The sequence below is a fragment of the Vicugna pacos genome, chromosome 16 (genome assembly GCF_048564905.1).
Source record: "Vicugna pacos chromosome 16, VicPac4, whole genome shotgun sequence".
Taxonomy (NCBI): Eukaryota; Metazoa; Chordata; class Mammalia; order Artiodactyla; family Camelidae; genus Vicugna; species Vicugna pacos.
Genome location: NC_133002.1, coordinates 3,797,432 through 3,817,426, shown reverse-complemented (window position 1 = coordinate 3,817,426; position 19,995 = coordinate 3,797,432). Strand labels below are relative to the sequence as shown.

The 19,995-nt window shown below is 42.4% G+C and overlaps 2 long non-coding RNA genes across 4 annotated transcripts in view; one reads left to right on the top strand and one right to left on the bottom strand.

Moving 5' to 3' along the window:
- LOC107034924 (uncharacterized) overlaps positions 1 to 19,995 on the bottom strand; it is a 131,386-nt gene that overhangs the window by 8,197 nt on the left and 103,194 nt on the right. For all 3 annotated transcript variants that reach the window (XR_012060170.1, XR_012060169.1, XR_004193251.2), the window contains 2 exons: positions 12,833 to 12,937; positions 3,004 to 3,260 (listed from right to left, as the gene is read on the bottom strand). This is a non-coding gene — a long non-coding RNA (uncharacterized lncRNA). The remainder of the gene's footprint in view (positions 1 to 3,003; positions 3,261 to 12,832; positions 12,938 to 19,995) is intronic.
- LOC140686391 (uncharacterized) lies at positions 1,650 to 9,475 on the top strand. The gene is made up of 2 exons (XR_012060171.1): positions 1,650 to 1,751; positions 9,210 to 9,475. It is a non-coding gene; the product is annotated as an uncharacterized lncRNA (long non-coding RNA).

The following is a 19,995-nucleotide window of genomic DNA, read 5'->3' as shown; positions in this document are numbered from 1 at the left end:
TCTTACAAACACAGAAAAGCCACACACAAAAGAAGACATAACATATATTCCATGCATATGAAATTCTAAAACAGAAAAAAAAACAGATCAATGTCGTTACAAGTCAGAAAAGTGGTTACCATAAGGGGAGTGGTAATCAGGTGGGGATATGAGAGGATTGGACACTGATAGTGTTTTGTTTCTTAATCTGAGTTCTGATTAAACTAGTGTGTTCACTTAGCAAAAATTCGTCCAGCTGTACACTTAAGATTCATGTATTTTCCTATATATGGTATATGTGAATGAAGTGACAGAAAGAAAAACTTCCTTGCTTTCTCCTAAAAATGTAGTTGTGAAGGACACTCAAGGTTAGTGGCTGGGTAAATGGGGTTTCCTGTATTTCTACTAGCCATTTTGGAAAACCTGGCAATTCCTATTAACGTAAAAAAACTCCTACAGATTTCTCTGCTGTAATGGAAACATTCCCCACAACCTCCAAGTGAACATCACGATGTTTGGCAGGATGTGATCAGTGGTATGGCACACAGCCAACACTATACAGGTTCCCAGGTGGAATGGAAGGAACATCACTGTGGGCCTCCAAGAAGGATTCAGGGGGATGTCCTGGGATGAATTAACCAGGTTGGTTGGATAAGACAGCTTGCAGGCTGCAGAGCATGGGGTCATGGCAAATCTGGACAAGGGGTGAAGCTGGAATAGAGGACCGAGGAGATTATTTTAGTGAATTACCTAGCCAAAGACATGGGCAGAGCAGCAGAGGCTAGGTACAGGACACCAGGGTGGAAATGGAGACCATCGGGACAGCGCAAGTGGATTTGATAGAGGATGGAGCACGGGAATGAGCTGTGTGTAGGGCCCTCACAGTCTCCACAGATTGAGAAAGAACTGTGAAAGGGCTGTGCTGTTTAAAACAAAAATTCTATAATCTTTCCACTACTCTACCCAGCCTCCCTTTCTAGGCTCTTCGTTTGAGTGACATCCCTCGCTCATATCCTACCTCCAGGCTCTCCTTCTAGCTTCTAGGAATTTGGTTCCTTTAACATTTCTCAGACATCTATGATTTGGGCATCTCCCACTGTTATGGGTGAGAAATTCCACACATTAACCAACAACCTCCTGACCCCTCCCAGGTCAACCATACCCCTCTCCTTCAGTCACCACCACCCTCCTGTGGGCTAGGGGAGGGGGAATCCTTCAGAGAAAAAACAAGAGCAACTAGAAGCTAGCAAGCCTAATGCCTCAGAACTCAAGAGCATTCCTTTGCTGCTGGAGTCACAATATACCCTCTCTGATTCTGCCCCTGTTCTAGTCTATTCCCTTCCAGACTATGTTATTATACTTGGTAAACCCATGCAAACTGCCATGAGAGTCTTATAACAAAGTCCACTAGTGGCCATCTTCCACACCAGGAACTCCTCCAGGCCACAGTCCTTTCTGCCCCTTTTGCTCCTATTTATTAATTGGCTCCCCCTGCTTTCCCACCATATTGGCTCTACACCTTGGCCCCGCTCTAGGACAGTGAGAGTAATAGGCACTCTCTCCTGGTCCCTCTAGGATACCACCCTACATGGCCACCTTTGTTCCATTTTATCCTGTCAGGAGAGAGTAAGCAAAATTCCCTTGTTTCCATGGTACTACTTGCTGTTTACCTGGCTGTTTGATATTCTCTTTCCTAAAATGTTGCAGACTAAGATCTGAACCAACAGCAGTGATAAAGGGTAGTGGAAATCTGCATTTTGGAAACTGATAAAGTAAGTTCAAATTTCTGGATCTATCACCTATTAGCTAGGAGACTTTGGACAAGTTACTTGACCTTTCTAAGCCTGTTTCCTCATTTGTGAAATAGTGATCTAGTCTTACAGAGTTGTAGGAAAGATTAAGTAACACTATGTGAAGATAATGAAGTAACATTATGTGAGGCTTATATGAACTACTTAATAAATGCTTGTTGTTATTGTTGGAAGGTCTGTTGTAAGATATCCTCCTTTCCAGTTACTGAATAGCGTTAAGGAGTTCAGCTGACCTGAAAAATAAAATGCATTTGCTGCGAAGTACACAAATGAATCCCTTTCTATGAGTGTCCACCAAGAGAGGCATAAACAATAAATTCATCAAAGAAGCACATTCTGGGTTACCGGGAGGAAAAGGCAGGGGAGGGATAGGTTGGGAGTTTGGGATTAATAGATATACATCGCTATATATAAAATAGATAAATAACAAGGACCTACTGTATAGCAGAGAGAACTATATTCAGTTTGTTGTATTGAGCTGTAATGGAAAAGAATCTGAAATATATATATATTTATACATATATATATATGTATGTATAACTGAATCACTTTGCTGTACACCTGAAACTAACACTGTAAATCGACTATACTTCCATAAAAAATAAGAATTTTAAAAACTAATTTTAAAAAAGCACATTTGGAGGTGCAGAAGAATGCAATTCAAGAATACAAATTAAGCACCAAGATCACATTATGCATTAAAAAACACAAATATTTGGGGAAATGATAGAATCAAGAAAAAGTCACAGTCCTAATACACTGCTGATCTCAATAAATGGCTGTTGACTATGGAAGGGCCTAAGGGAAGTTGGCTCCAAAGAAGTCTATGTCCAGTCTACCTACACAGGATTCTAGAAAGAAATTGCGTGCACGTTGGATGTGGCAGCAGGCTGAAGCTGAGAGAACAAGGCAGTAATAAGAAGTGCAATGCTTTGAACAGCAATAAGACAAAGGCCAATTAATCCACAGAAGTCAAGAGTGAGTAAATAAATATCAGAGGGCAGAACCAGATAGGATGACCAAAGTACATGTAAACAATCTGCAGGGAGGAGAGCTGTTGAACAGACAAACAGCTGGTGTCAGAGAGGGTCACAGGCAATGTGGAAGAGGCAGAGTTGGAGGGAGAACACACAGTACCCAGACTCAGCAGAGAAGGACTCTCAATACGGAAGCAACACACTGTCTTAGCCTCAACAGCCATTAGTTTCCTTACCCTGGTGAGAATGCATCTGTAGCGAGCCTGGTCTGTAGTCTTGCTGGTAATAGTGACTGGTTGGTTAGGAGTGGGGGGTAAAACTTGACAAAGTTCTCTGGAGAAGTATTTCAGGTCTATCTTCACTGCCCTTGGATATGCAGGATAAACACTGGATGCAGGTTTATCTGAGTGTCATTGATGGAAAAAGAGGACTTGACTAGATCGCAGATCTGATCAGTAAATCCCCACGGGCCGTCCTCAGGTCCACAACGTTCCTAGATAAATAAAATGGCAGGAGGGGAGGGGATAGCTCAAGTGGTAGAGCACATGCTTAGCATGCATGAGGTCCTGGGTTCAATCTCCAGTACCTCCTCTAAAAATAAAGAAATAAACCTAATTACCACCTCCCCCAACAAATAAAATGGTAGGATTACCCGTGGTCTCTTTCTGCGAAAAATATTTAGTGTGCCAAGTATAAAGAGTCTAAGAATGTCAATCTTAAAGCCCCTGAAGGAATCTTTTGTCTGGCGGTGTATCAATTTTTATATAGATGAGCTAAGTGCCACAGGAAATTTGGGAGGCCGAGTGACACTGTGAAAAGTACATGGGTTTTAGTGTCTGACAAATCTAGTTCGAATTCCAGCTTTACCACTTAACAGCTGTGTGACTGCGCAAATTATTAGACCACTTTGAGTCTCAGTTTCCCCAACTATAAAATGGAGACAATATTTACTTGAAAGAGTTGTGAAAGTTAACTGAGTGAAACACGTGTTTCACTATGCTAGACACAGTGAAGCTGATGGCACTCAATAGGTGGGAATTCTTTTTCCTTTCTGCTGATTTTTAGTGAACAAAGCCATACCTTGTATTTGTTATTGTAAATTTCCCTCGATCTAGAAACCTACTTGAACTTTTTAGACATTCTTACTGCTATCTGAATCCCAGATGTTCTGATAAGAACATAAAAGAATTTGTAACTACAGTGTATAACTGCAGAATAATTGCTTCTCAAAAATGCCCAAGTCCTAATCCATCTAACTTGTGAATATGCTAAATAAGTTTGCTACCTTACTTGGCAAAAGGAATTTTGCAGATGTGATTAAGTTAATGACCTTGAGATGGGGAGATTAATCTGGACTATCCAGGTGGGCCCCAAATGATCACAGGAGTCCTCAAAAGCAGTGAACTTCTTCCGGGTGAGGTCAGTCAGAGGGAGATGTGACTCTGGAGGGTCAGAGGGATGTGATGTAAAGAGGACTCAACTTCACCATTACTGCCTTTGAAAATGGGAGAAGGTACCATAAGCCAAGGAATGCAGGCGTCCTGTAGAAGCTGGAAAAGGCTAGGAAACAAATTCTTCCCGAGAGCCTCCAGAAAGGAATGAAGCCCTGATGGTATCCTGACTTTAGTCCAGTGGGGCCTGTGTTGAACTTCTAACCAACGGAACCGTAAGATAATAAATCTGTCATTTAAGCCACTAAAAGTGTGATCATTTGTTACAGCAGCAATAGAAACCAATATCTACCGGCACCAATAATGGCTCAGGACCATGGGGATAATTGACAGCATGGCCGTCCAGTTAACCAATTGATGATTCATAATAATCAAGCAGTAAATATTCACGCTATGATGAAAATGATCTTCGTAACACCTCACAAATATTCTTCTGAAGTCAAATTACTTTTTCCTCTTAATCTTCCATTTTAAAAGGCAGATGTGGCCAAGCAGATCTGGCCGCCCTAGCCCAAGGGAGATAGGAGGGCTTTCTTGAAATGCAGGGTGAAAAAATAAGATATGGATGGCAGGAATTGTAGACTGAGCCTCGGCTATGTTTCCACTCTGACTTCATGCATGTCAGGACATTTCCATAGGGGGCTGACCACAGAGGAAGAATGTGCTTCACGGCAAAAATAATAACTGAACTCCTCGGAGTTCAAGTGCTAGCCTCAGGATCCCCAAAGCAGAAACTTCCAAGAAGTGACAATTCACTCAAGTTACCTTTACTAATAAATGATTTGTACAAAGATACATATTTTTGGAAACACAGGGAAGGATGAGCAATCAGGATCAGGAAGAACAGGAATAGGAGGGTGGCCATGGATTTAAGGTAGTTCCAAGACCTTAGCCACAGATTTTGTGAATCTTTACTCTTGAGTGACTCAGCCACTCCCACTGTGTCTGCCACACTCTCCACTCACTATTGCCTGGCTTTCTTAATCTACTCTGTGTGTCTTTTCTGCATCATAAGTTCTGCTTACTCATAACCTGGGTTACTCATAACTTGACTCAGTCAAACCTTTGACTCATTCAAGCTCTCTCCTGACTTCCCCAACTTCTCTTAACCTTATAGCCTTTCAGCTTTATTCGTGCATTTTTTTCATTAATTTGAAAAATTCCTGTTGAGCTCCTACTGTGTGCCCCCATGCTGATTATTGTTCGGTCAGAGAGAGAAACATCAATCAAATAATCATAACAGTGCTTCAGGTAGATTTTGATTGCCTCAGATAATTTGTTTAAAGCAGTCCCAGGGATTAGTTACTGGACACTCTATGGCCTGAGTATCTGCTTTCAGGAGCAGCAGCAACAGGCTGTCATGTTTATTACTAAGACACTCCCTCTTCTCCAACGTCCAGACAGAGCTGATTGGACTAAGAGTTGGCATTTGACCAAGGACAAGTAATGGAGTGGCTGGCCAGCAACCTGCAATTTAACCCAAATTATTAAGCTTCCCATAGAAGGAAGAAATTATAGTGTAGCAGACATACAGAGTTGATAAGTTTACTATTGGGGGATAAACCTTACATTCCAGAGCAGTAATCTAAATGTGGAAAGACTTCATCTATAGGGAACTTTCTCATTTACAAGATGGAAAGTTAGAGGGCACTTATTTGATTCAGGGACTCTGAGGAGGAAGCAGGGCAGAGGGCAGGAGTGGTTTTGAACATAACACAGGGCAGGGTTTGTCACTCAAATGATGGCCAGAGTGAGGCTTAGGGGAACTCTGCCAGGTTCCTTCCAAGGAAGGTGTCAGCCTTGGGTAGGAGCAAATCCATGCAGTGTGCTTCCCAGGGCTGGCTGGAAGAAGTGGCAGGAGCAAGAGGCCTTTGAATTCTCTGAGACAGTCCTCAGTCTGCGCCTGAGTGCCATAGGTTTCAACGTAGCGCTGGCTCTCATGCCAGATTCAGGGCCTTCGTGTTTTCAGTGAAATGTTTTAGACAAGCCATGGTATGCAAAGGCACCACAGCCACAACCATAGCATGTGACCTAGAGCTTCCCTGCTGGGACCCACAGATAGGCGTTTATATGGAGAAAGTCAGATTGAGGGGCAGCGCCCTACATGGGTTGGCAACACAGTTGGCATGGCTTAACTGGCTATAGGTGCTGTGTTGTGTTACTGATGTGGCTGGAAAAGAGGTAAATCCCAGGGGTGCTGAATAGTAACAGCGTTCTCTAGAAGGCAGACTGACTAAAGGGCTGGTGGTTCCTGGGAGTTTGTGTATTTTGGGTTTTGGAACAGGATACTGGCACATTTGTTCTGCTGTCTGAAGATAAGCTTGATTTTGAAATAAAAACACACAGGGAACTAAAGTTCCTTTGATACCGTCTGGTATTGGGTCCCAAACCTGACTTAGAGAGAAGTATTTGATGCTGGTCCATAGTTACTTGAGGTTACGACCGTACATGCTGACCCCAGCCACTGTCCTGGGACACAAGCAGGGCTCCAGGAACTGTAACTCTGCCATGAGCAGGCGAACAATAACCACCAAACAGGAGACATTGGCACTCACCCAGGAGTCGGGCAGAGACCGGCATGAAGAGTACTTCGGGAAGACCTCTGGCTGCTAGAGACCACTGGCATCCACGCCCCCACTCTGCACTACTCTTTAGAGGCCAACTGGTTCAGCTTTCTTGTGTTACTGGTGGAAGTACTAAGGCCCAGAAAAGCCAAGTAACCTTGTACTTTAATTAACGGTTGAAGCAAGAACAGGACTCACGGGATGATCTCTCTTTTAAACAAGGTCTGGTGGCGAACGATCACAGTGAGAGCGGAAAAGCAGACAATGAAACGTCTTAAGTATGAGCATCAGATTTACGTGCATGCTGAGAACCTATGTGTTCAGTGGTTTCCTAGAAAGTAGTGATAGTGTTGATAAAATTGGCCTAGATCCTCACTTAATCGTCAAGTTGAGAAAGCCAGAAATCTCAGTGGCCCTTGATCCCCAACCCATATCCAGTCTATCACCACGTCTTGCCAATACCATCTCCTGTCCATTTCGCTCCCTTTTCTTCATAACCGCTCTGGTCTGAGCTGCATCTTCTCTTGCTTCGACTTCTGACACAACTTTATGGTTTTGCCATATTTCCTCTGCCTCCAATCTACTTTCGTCACAGCAGCCAGTGGTCTTCCCCATCCTCTTTATTTATTTTTTATTAAATAAAAATATTTTACATTATATATTAAATAGAAAGTTAAATAAGAAATCTATTTCTTAGAGCACTTTTAGGTTTACAAAGAACTGAGCACATAGTACAGAGAATTCCCTATACCCCTCTCTACTCCACTCCAGCTTTTCCTATTATTAATATCTTTCGTTAGTGTGGCACATTTGTTACAATTGATGAACCAATGTTAATACACTATTATTAACTAAAGCCCATAGTTCATATTCTTTGTGCTATACAGTTAATGTGGATTTTGACAAATGCATATTGTCATGCATCCATCAGGAGATATCATGCAGAACAGTGGTACTGCCCTGAAAAAGCCCCTAGGCTTCACGTATTCATCCCCTGAAAGGGATCTTTTCCAAATGCAGATTTTACCCTGTCACTCCCCTCACTCAGCCTCACCTTGCACCTTCTCTTTATAGTTTTCTGTCTCCAACCACATAGATCTTTTTTGTTTCATTTCCTCAGACCACACTCCATTCTGCCTCAGAGTTTTGCTCATGCTTTTTCTTCTTCCTGAAATGCCCCTTTCTACCTCCCGGCTCCACCCCCAGGTCTTATCATGGTTTGTAATTATGTTCTATGTGTGTGGTTACTGGATTGGCGTCCTCTTGACTATGAGCTCCTCACTGGCTAAGATATGCCATTGTAGCCACAGTACCTGAAACATAACAGGTGTGGAATAAATATTTGCTGAATGATATAAATGAATAAATGAATAAATGAACAGAGTTTCCCTGATTGTGTGGAGCTTGGAAAGAGCAGTGAAGGTCTGCAATGATCGCAGGGGATGAAAGGGAAAGCTAATAGGAAACAAGTGAAAAGTTTTATCCAACAGGCTGAAAACACAGCTGAAAATCTGTAGATGCTTCAATCCATCAGATTGTGACAGAGGAGAGAGCTGAACGGGTAGTCATAGTAATAGTTTACATTTTCCACGGTGGAATTGTACCAGCAGTGACAAAGTACAGGGTATGGCACAGGAGTACACTGAAATAAACTGGAGGTGAAGATGTTAAATTTGAAAGGTCAAGGGAGCTGGCCACTGAGTAGGGGTTCCACAGACTCAGCGAAATCCCCCTCCCCAGAGGATGAAGAAATAAGCCAGGCACTTAACAAAATGTGAGGGTATAACCACGTTGGTAGATGACAGGAGAGACGGTTACTAGTTGAACAGCGTGGATCTCAGTGGGGCGGGTTTTTCATGCCTGTTGCTGCTCAGAAGCAATGTCTAGCTTTGGGAGCAAAGAATGTTGCTAGTGCCTCTCTCTGTGTGAGGCAAGGAGGAATAAATAGCTTCTACTTGAAAGGACTGCAGGGGAAGTGGTAACCTCAGGGGGAAGCCAGGTTTCAGTTCAGGCTACAAGGTGGTGGGAGATTAGCTAGGTTAGGTCTCTGGTTGCATGTAACCGAAATTAACTCTAGCTCTCTGCCGCCGGTGGTAGTGGAGGGTTGGGGGAGTAACCATCATGGGTGAGGAGAGGTGCTATGAAGGTCTTTGTGACCTGGGAAGATCCTCCAAGAGGTGTTCACTATAGATTGTTCCGTGAAGAAGTGGAGAAAGTAGAATTTGTTCACCGACAGGAGTTCCATACGACCAAAATAAATGTCTGGTCGGGTAAAGAGAAGCAGAAGTAGGGGGTTAGGGTGGTTTGTGGATTCCAAATTGTGGTGTCAGGAAGGTGGTATCTAGAACGGTAGCTAAAGGAGGAGCTGTACGCACACGGTGACAGTCGTCCCATCTGTCCATTGCCTGAACTCCTGTTCCATTCCAGATATCTGCCTGCTCCTGATTCATCGTCACCCACTGAATTTGAGTTTCTGACCTCCCCCACCGCATCCTCTCCTTTGCCCCAGGACATCTCTGAGATCTTCGCCCTGCCTCCAGACCCTCTACTGCCTCCTAAGAAGCTGCATTCTGGATTATTTCTTAAATTAACACTCAGTGTATGAGTCTGATGTGACCCAGCCTGCCTCTTGAGCCCTGTCAAGCCCCTATTTATCTTTTAATTTACAATATTAAATTGTAATTATCTTCATATGTCCTCTCCAGTTCTAATCTGAGTTTCTTCAGAACAGGGGCCATTTTTAAAAAATTCTCGTTTCTCCCCTCTAATGCTTGACACATTGCCTGTAACCCACAGAGGAATTAGTTTGTTGGATGAATGACTGACCGAATGAGTGAGTAAGTGGACTTTTTATCTACTATTGCCCTGTTCCTGTAGTCTAGAAATGTTGGACTCAGAGAGGTGGCCTCTCTGGTGAGACTCCTCCATTCTTGCCTACCCTTTTCCATGATTACTAATCTCCTGGCCTTGATTCGGTGCTTGCCAGACAGAGACCATCTGCTGGGATAGACAAATCCAGCTCATGGGACACCCTGTCCTGATTCTTCCTGGCCTGCCTTCTCTACATGCTTCCAGAATATGGGCCTGATACATACTGTTTTTTTCCATTTCCTAAAATGATACCTCTACAACATGGGTTGAGTCCTGATCCCCAAACACTTGGATTAGGGCCAGGATCACCTGGTTCATATTCCCCAGTCTGTCTTTTCCCACTCTCCACATTTCTATCATTCCTGCAGAGGGGACACCCAGTATACATGTATAGAATGGTTGACAATTTACATGGCCATGACAGTCACTGAAACCAGGAAAGTGACTACTTCTAGAATAGAAGGGAGATGGGATGAGATTAGGGACAGGCTACAGGTGCTTCAACTGTATAGATATTTTATTTCTGAAGATGGGTACATAAGCATTCACTATTCTTTATACCTTTTATAATTCTGAAATGTTTCCACTTAAAAATTTAGAATCAGAGGTACAGTTGTCCCTCAGTATCTGCGGGTGATTGGGTCCAGGACCCTCCGTGGATACCAATATCCATGGATGTTCAAGCCCCACGGTCGGCCCTCTAGCCTTGGAGGCAAAATCCGTGGGCATGGAGGGCCGACTGTGTTCAGCTTTTACCTTACTGAAATGCCAACAGGTTGATCTGGGAATAGAGACAACAGTGCTGATGGACTCTTGAGGCCAAGAGGAATTCAATCAAAATGTTCAGCACAAGGAGGACAGAGGGCCAGAGGAGGACTCCTGGGCTCAGAGCCAAAATCTCAGACTAAACTTCAGTTTGACTATGAAAGCCTATGAATCTATTGTGTTTACCAGTGAAAAGCCTCGAAACAGGCAATTCCCAGATTATTAGCTTATTTGTTGGTCAGTTGTCTGGAACTGGGAACAAGTTTTCCTATGGAAACAATATTACAAATTGTGGCTCTGCCCTCAAGGCCAGGCACAAAAGTTCACGGAATCCTAATGTACCTAAATACTGCCTTAATACTACTAAAGACCCTGACCACTATTTATAACAGTATTTCTGTGGGAAAGAGCATTTAGAGTTTTAGTGCCAGTAACACATATTCCTCAGCCCTGGGAGTCCTCTGGACTCTTGACCTTATTCCCACAGTGCTGATTCTTATCAGAATGTCCCCATACGTGGTGGTGGGCAGACTAGTTGCTTTCAGTTGCTACAGGATTCAAGCTGGAGTTTCAAGCAATTCATCTCCACTAAAATGATCCCAACTCCCACCACGTATCCTGGCCAATGATCTAAGCTGAGCTTCCCAAACACAAAATGGAGCCTCTTATTTGTACATGCCTTGCACACCCTATCATACGCAGACACTTAAACTCTGTCACATTAGGGACCTCATTTGCATTTCTCTGGGACACCAGGAGTCCTCATTTCATGAGAGAAATGGTAGGGGAGACTTTGGGACACTGAGTGGAGGGGTAGGGTGGGTGGATAAGCCTGGGAGAACCTTTGAACAGGGACTAGCAGGCTGAAGAAAAGAATTCACCCTGACGTTGGTTAGAGTAAGATGAAGAGTGCTTCGGGTTAGGATCCTGACGGTTCTGGCAGGGAGAAGTATTCCTGAGGGTGCTACAGAGGAGTGCACTCAAATACTCTCACTTGCGGAGCTCACTCGGAGAACTGAAACCTGAAGGATCCACATGGCATTCTGGGGGCGTAAAAACAGAACTATCAATTCTCTGTAGGCAAAATGTCTCGCCTACTGGCTATAGAAGTTATAACTGTAGGAAACCTTTTCATGACATCCAAAGTCCCAGCTGCAGTGGTGGAGGACAATGACAGGTGGTGGTCCTGGTGACCAGGAGGAGTGGTGAGAATTCAAAGCCGACTCTAGGAGAGCTGCAGAAGCACTGAAGGACAGCAGGTCCCTGGGACACTCAGGACGAGAGGAACCGTGGACAGCTGGGGCTTAGCGCCCTGGTATCACACAGGCTTATTCTGGGAACAGCTCTCTGACTGGGAAACTATCTTGCCGCCGTGTGTATAGTCTTGGTGGGACTATAAATCAGACTGCCTTGTTCTCCCACGCTCAAGGAGCTAGGCAAACAGGCTCTCCGGGGACATGAATCCTGAATGATGTGACCTAGACACTGAAAATCTGGTTGGCGCCCATTGTCCCAGCAGCTGTACCCTCAGACTGTCAAGGGCTTCCTGCCACCTACACCTCTAGAGATGTCCTGGCTCCTGTCCTTCTCTAGGAGGATTCTCCTGCTTTCCCATTAGTTCTGTCGGCTTCCCACTATCCTTCTAAAACATTAATTCCCTACTCATGTTTTCCAGAGTCTGTTTCCCTTGTGTACAACTGACGAACTGTAGCTAATACAGACCCTAATGGCAGAATGTTGATAAATTAGGGCAAACGGCTACTACAGCCTGTAAAGCAAGTTGAAGCATAAATCTACTGAAGGAATAGTTACAGCATGTCATCCCCGCATACAAAAATGGTCATTCATATCATTGAGACATAATGGGTTCTACCTCTACTTCAGAAAGCCCAGGTGGGAGGGTAGAGGGAAGGCTAACATACACATTGCCCTAGGAGCAGGTTCCCAATTGCGAGCCCTGCACTACGCTATGTACTATGATGACATAATAATGACAATGGTTGTATTCAATAGTAACCATGGTTCTGTCTCATATATTTATAGATATAAATATATTTATTTATAGTAATAGAAAGATTTTTAGGAAAACAGGCAAATTGCAAAGGCATTCCTTTGTCATCGTTTAAAAGGACTGAATTAAGATTCAATGTTAGACTGAAAATAAATGAGACAAATGTGTCCGGAAGCGTGTCTGTTAATTAAACCAAACAATTGGCCAAATAAAGTGACATATGTTTCAAGTTAACTAGTTGACATTTTCTGTTTGCTCCACAATTAGCAGGCAGGGCGGCTGGGCTTGTCGGAGAAAAGGAAGGCTACTTTATTTACTGACGCCTGGTCCAGCCCCACCAGATAGTCTGCAGGACCTCAGCCGTGGGGTAGCCTGGTTCTTAGGCTCACGACGTTTCACATACCAGGGGAGCACAGGTTTGTGAGTTCCAGTCTTCAGTGATGGCCTCAAGGGGGTCAGGCAGCTTTCTCTGGTCTAGCTGGTCTTTCTCCCACCTGATATGAGGCCACTGCAGTATCGATAGAAATTGAGAACATTCAATGTACGTGTTGCCCGTGGATTTCTGTCTCTGAATGGAGGCCCATGACCCCACCACGTCCTGGAAGACCCACTCCCTCTTCTCATTGTCAGGTTTCTGCCACCGTTACAGCTTGTGCCTCTCCTTACCCTAGCCCCCAGCCAAACTCTATCTCACCCATGATCTCGGTTTCCAGAACTATGGTTGAGCATGAGAACTTCAGGGAAGTGCTTTTGGACACAGATGTATAGGAGCCTCTCTACTGCACAAGTGGGACCATTCAACAGCTCTCATGTCCTGTGACACTCCTTCATGCATATTCTTTTCAGAGTTAGAGTCAGAGACCTCCAGCGGGTGTCACTGACCGCCTCCCTTTTGTGACAGTTTTATCACTCTCTTCCTCTCCTTCATCTCAGTCCCAGTGCCCTTTGCAGTACATAGAGAATTCTGCCTCTTATAGAACTACTACAACTTCTACAAGTCCTCTATCTGAGCTCACTGTCTATTTCTACTGATCTCTGACTTCCAGCACAGGTCTTTACAAAATGAAGACTTTAAGAAGCCTGCACCTTCTCTGCAATTTTTCATTGGAAGGAAAATGAAAGAAAGGTTGCTTACGATTGAGTAAGTCTAAATACGTGGCACTGCCGTGTTGCCTATGCACTGTCTCAGTCATTTAACAAACAGCAACTTGTATGACTTCCTGGAGGTCATGCTCTATCAGCACAATCTCGTGAGATACTTCCCCAATCTGACATGAGCCCACAAACCAGGTTCTTTGACCATGAGCAGTAGCACCACTCCAGGTCAGCTCCAAGAACTGTTAGAGATCCTCATGGACTTCTACATAGTGGCCTTGTACTTTCTACTCGGCCAGGCTTATCAAAGGCATTGAGTTATTCCTGGAATTCTCACAGGCCTCTGCCTTTCCTGGACCAAAATTAACCTTCTCAAAAGGAGGAGACAGTTTCTCTCAGATCCAGAGTTAGATAAAACATTCCAGCTGTTGAAGACTTGCATATCCCCTTCCCAACTTTGACTTACCTTCATCCAAACAGTTCTACACCATTGAAACCAATGCCTTTAACAGTGCAGTAGGGCCACGTTGCCCAAATATTAGGAAGTCATGGCCTGGCAACAATCAGTCTATGTGGAGGAAGCTGGCCTAGTTGATATCAACCACCTGACTTGAGAATGGGAATCATTTATCATCACTGCTACCTTAGAAGTTTGAAAGCATCAAACCAGATACAGGTATCCAGTATCTTGTGACAATGTGCTCGGACCACTAGAGCCTGGAGCAGCTGAGACAGACCTCGTGAGCCCCTTTCTTTGAGTGTTTTGATTTTACTATCTCTTACAAACTAGGGAGTGAAATGGCCAGGTGGGTTCCTTATTGCAAAGTACCAGGGAGTAGAGAAAACATCTCTACTCTTGGAAATCCTCCTGTGCTTACAACTAACAGAGGCAATCCAGTGTCTGATGTTCATAGGCACCTAGGATAGAACTAGTCACCCAGGAGTAAGCCAAGACCCTGAACACCATGAAATCCCTTCACCAAGATCAGTGGCTGTATTTCACAAGAATAGAGCCTGTCATAAACACTTTGCCTTAATATACAGTACACGCATTCTCACCATAACTACACTTCAAAAGGAAATCCTACTAATTTAAAGTTTTATATATAAGAAGATAAAAATCTTAAAATACTGAAAGAAAATGTGATAGGATAAAAAGATAAGAAGATTCACCTTATCTCAGAGATAAGGAAAAACTTTATAACCATTAAATTAATAGATGAAATGCCAAATTAATGAATAAACTGAATTACATAAAAGAAATATCTTCTACAGCCAAAATATAATAAAAATAAATGCCAATAGTTAATATGAAAAAAAGGTTAATATACTTTAAAATCTTTATAATGTTGTATTTAAATAAATGTATAAAGAAAACACTGGGATCCAAATTTAGAAGAATAGGTAAAAGATATAAACAGACAATTCATAACAAATGAAACACAAATGACTAAAAAATATGAAAAAAACCCTACAGCTTTGTTAGTATTATTGATCAAAGATCACATTACTTAAGTAGGTAACATTTGATGCTATGAGAATACAAAGAAATATGTAGATTTGGCCAAACTTCTGCAAAACAATTTGACCGTATATACCAAGAGTCTTAACACGCTCAGGCTCTTTGACTCAGTAACTCTATTTTCCAGAATAGCTTCTAAGGAAATAATTAGAAATGTGAACACAGTGTCATGCACAAAAGATATTTATCATAGTATAATTTATAATTGAAAACAACCTAAATGTTCAATAGCAGTGAAAGTGTTAAAGTAATTTATGGTCCCTCCACATGAAATCCATGTCTCCCATATGCAGTCATTAAAAATAACTTCATTACATTGATACTTATAAAATGATGATAGGTGTAGAAGACAGAATACCAAATTGAATATACTCACAAACTATACATTTAAAATAAGACTAAAGATCAATTTAAATTGCGGGAATATAAATCATTTTTTGTTTTAGTTATACTTTTTAATATTCTCCATACTTTTGAAACCCAATAAATGTATTTTAAATTACCTCTGGAATTCTGATGAGTAGAGCTTCATTTGTTTTTCTGTAACTTTATTCTATAATGAATTTTCTGACAGTGCAGAAAGAAGAGCAGTTTAGATTATAACTGGCAAATCCATTTTATCCATCAGATAATTACACATTAAATAAATTTGTGTTTTAGTATCTATTATCTTGGACCATGACTGAATTAATTAGTAGAGTTTACTTTAAGGCTGAAATAATCATTCTAACAGTGTAGCCTGAACTGGTTTGATAGTTTGGGCAGATCCCACCCAGACAGCAGCCTAGATGCTCTGTCACAGCTCCTGCCCTCTGTCGACTTTGCCTTAGGTCATATTTCTAGGCTCCCTTTGTGTCTTGGTCTTGGCTTTGGCTTGCTTTCTGTGTAGGTTCTTCAACACAGATCTGATTCTTAATCTCTCCCAGCCCTCTTGCCTTGATGTTTTAGCAGTTCCCTGCTTTTCCAGCCTGGTCTCTGGGAGACTTGGTTGTTTGAGACTTCAAGTCAGATCAAGCCCATCCAGAGATTTTCTGAGGCTCTGGGTTTTCTTGTCCCACGTTTCCCGGCTCCCCAACTGACATGGTACCTCCAATAAGCCAGTAAGACACACACTTCTTTATCGGCCCTCTTTCCTTCTCTCAGCTTTTCTCTATGAACAATCTCCTAGGGCAGTCAAGTTGCCTGGGCCAGTTCCCCATCCTGACCATCTGGCACCCTCCAGTGGTCATGGGTGGCTGTGCCCTGGCTAGCAGTGACTTTCAGAGCTAGATCCTACTTGAGAATCCCCAGGCCTGTTAGGGCCCTCCAGTGACACTTAAAAGGAGCAGCTGTCGGAATCTACTATCAGATCTTGGCAAACCTTACTTCTGCCTAGCCCCTTGCGATTCAACCTCCTGTAACTTGCTGATGGAGAAATTCACCAAAGGCCCTGCCTTCCTTTCTCCTGTAAATGTATTTGTATCAAGAGATACTAAGATACACATTCTCAAAGGAAAAACCTTTTCTGGTTTTGCATTTGGCAGGGAAGTAATAATAAGTACTAACGTAATTGAGCGCCAGATGTCGAGCTAAATGCTTTACATACATTATCACATATAATCTTCACAACAACGCTGGGAGGTAGGCACCTATTTTTAATCTCCATTTTACAGAAGAGGAAACAGAGGCTCAGAGAGGTTACTCAGAAGTCAAGGTTAAGCTTAAAGGTCAAGATCTCCCTGATGGCTAACTATGGATTCAAAACCACCCCCTCCTGACTTGGGGCCCATGCTTCCTAAGAACTAAACCATACAGCTCTGTAGAAAACTGGGAAGCTCAGAGGCCATGTTTTCTATCATGTAGAGAACATTAGTCTGCAGCAAGAAGAAGGAATAAAAAAGAGGGAGAGAAGCAGAGACAAAAGGTAGGGTTAGAGTTCTAACAGGACTTGAGTCCTTGGTTCCAGTTGTTTCTGAGGCCCAGGAGCATCCTTGTCTTTCTCCAGACTCGGTTGTTTCATCACAGTCTTCAGTTCTTCCAATAAACTCCTCCCTTTAGGTCAGTTTGATATGGCTTTCTGCCACTTGCAATGCAAGAGTCCTACTAAAACACGAAGTCAGTCAGGTACTCTTGAAGACAGTCCGGGTGTTAACACCCACAGCAGCATTAGAATAGTGATGAATTGTCTGATCCATACTGGGCTCTTTTTGTTGCAAGAAACGGAGATGGAGTCAAGCTACTAGAGATAAGTTACTCATCACTTAGACACAAGTCAAAGGGAGGGTTTACACAAAAAACATATATGAAGTGAAACTGCAGCAGTAGCACTAAGTAACAGCTACTGAATCATCTCTCTCGGGGCTTTCCGACCTCTCAGCGAATCAGCACCACTCTCTCTCTGGACCAGCCTTCTTAGCGAACGCATCTTGTACCTGGCTACAAAAGTGGCCGCCCTAGCTACTTTTATGGCCTTCCAGTTTCAGTATATACCAAAATTCCCTTTGTGTCTCTTATTGTAGGTTCCTAAAGAGAGAAGATTTGACTTCTTCTGCTTTTCTTTTTAAACCAAGTTCATGGAGTATACATCATTGGATATGGTTTATGGCCACTCCCTTGGACCAGGTGTCCAGTTAGGTGTGGTCATGGCCATGTGGCCCACTGACCACTCAGTAAGGTCAGTGGGCAGGGATTTTATTAGAAAGGGACGTGAGCAGGCCAGTAATAACTGGCATCTCTAATCAAGCCTACTTAAATGCAATTTGAACTCTTGCCAATAACAAAAAATTAAACATGTTGCAAACATGGGCAACCCATTTCCCAAAGACCCTCTTTAATTATCTCAAGCTGGCAAGAGAGTTCACCTTCTGGTGCTTTCAGGCTTGTGTTCTATCCTCTACCTCAAAGTGCACTTTCTTCACATTCCCAGTCCTGTTTGCACCTACCCTAAACACTCTGCAGTGAGCTAGACAACTCCACTCACTTGGGAGTCTATTAATTTTTTCCCTCCCCTTAACCACACTGAGACTTTGCTTAGTAAAGCATTTTGAAGATTTAGAAAGTGACTGCTCAGTCTGCTTAGGATTTATATCCCAGACAGATGTGCCAAGAAGTCATAGGAATCAAACTGCAGTTCTGTGAGTAGAATAATATATTAACTTGCCTTTTAGTAGTTTCGATTACACAGCTGTACAAATTGCAATGGAGTGTTCACAGCTTAAGCTGCTTTTATCAAAAACACATCACTTCTTCAGGGTGGAAGTTTTAACACAGCAGGCATCTTGATGGGCATGCATCCTTGCAAAACACTTGTCATTACTTGAGAGAAAATCATCCAGGAAATTGAGAGATGGCAGTACTTAATTTACCTTGAGGAATCCTCTACCCTTCTAATAACTGAACTGGATCGTTTCATGACTAAAATAAGGAGCTCCTAATTAATGGTTCCATCATCTTATACTTTTAGTCTCTCTGAGCCTCAGTTTCCTCAATTTTTTTTTGTTTTCATATCCTTTTTCATTAAAGGTTATTACAAGATACATATATAGTTCCCTGTGCTAAACAGAAGAAACTTTTTTAAAAATCCATTTTTACATACAGTGGCTAAAATTTGAAATCTCTAACTCCCAAATTTATCCCTTCCCGCCCTCTTTCTCCAGTAACCATAAGATTGTTTACTATGTGAATCTGTTTCTGTTTTGTAGATGAGTTCATCATGTCCTTTTTCTCTTTTCTTTTTTTTTTTTTAAGATTCCACATATGAGTGGTATCGTACAGTATTTTTCTTTCTCTTTCTGGCTTACGTCACTTAGAATGACAGTCTGCAGGTCCATACATGTTGCTGCAAATGACATTATTTTGTTCTTTTTATGGCAGAGTATTATTACATTGTATAAATATACCACAACTTCTTTATCTATTGATAGACATTTAGGTTGCTTCCATGTCTTGACTATTGTATACAGTGCTGCTATGAACATTGGGGTGCATGTATCTTTTTGAATTAGTGTTCCCTCCAGATAAATACCCAGAAGTGGGATTGCTGGATCCTATGGTAAGTCTATTTTTAGTTTTTTGAGGAATCTCCATATTGTTTTCCATAATGACTGCACCAAACTACATTCCCCCAGCAGTGTAGGAGGGTTCCCTCCTCAATTGTTAAACTATGATATGAGTACTCATCTTGTTGGGTTGTTTTAAGTAGCCAATGAGAGCTTTATAAAGAGCTTAGCAAACTGCCAAACATAGTAAGTGCTCAATAAATGTTAGCTACTATAATTATCATTATATTTTGTTTCTCACCTCAACTACTTTTCAAGGTTTTTTATTAGAACACTTTCTCATTTTATTCTTACAACTTGTGGGCAGGTATGGTGGTAAATGTATCCCCATTTTATAGGACAACAAATGGAAACAGAGAAGCTAAATACTTTATCCAGGGTTAGTGATTTTCCAGAGGTAACACAGGCAACAATTCACATCTCTGGTTTCCAATTGAGTGTTCCTTCCTCACAGAACTTAAGTTCTGTGGCAGGGACTTTAGTAAATGGAGAAGCTTAACATTATACTAATAGAAGAATCCTCCACAGCTTTCACCCAAGAATTGCTACTAGCTAGAAATGTCGTGTGTTCTATTTCTGGCAACCTGGAAAGCTAGGTAACCTGAAGGGCCATTAGCTATGAGACAATTAAATCCTGCTGTGAACCAAAACTATAAGGCATTTTAAAGTTTTTCTGGGGTTTCATGAAAGGGATCAAAAAGAAAAAAAAAAAAAGTGAGCCAAACAAGAACAGAGAGCAACAAGCGAACATAAAAGCTAGAGTTGCCATGGGCAAATGACAGTACCCGCCCAGGACAAGGCACACCTGCATCTGGGAATTACACCTGAGATGCCTGCTTTGAGCCTGGTTCTGCAAGAGGAGCTTCAGACATCTCTGATCAGTTGTATCCCAGGCCACTTCACAGAATCAAA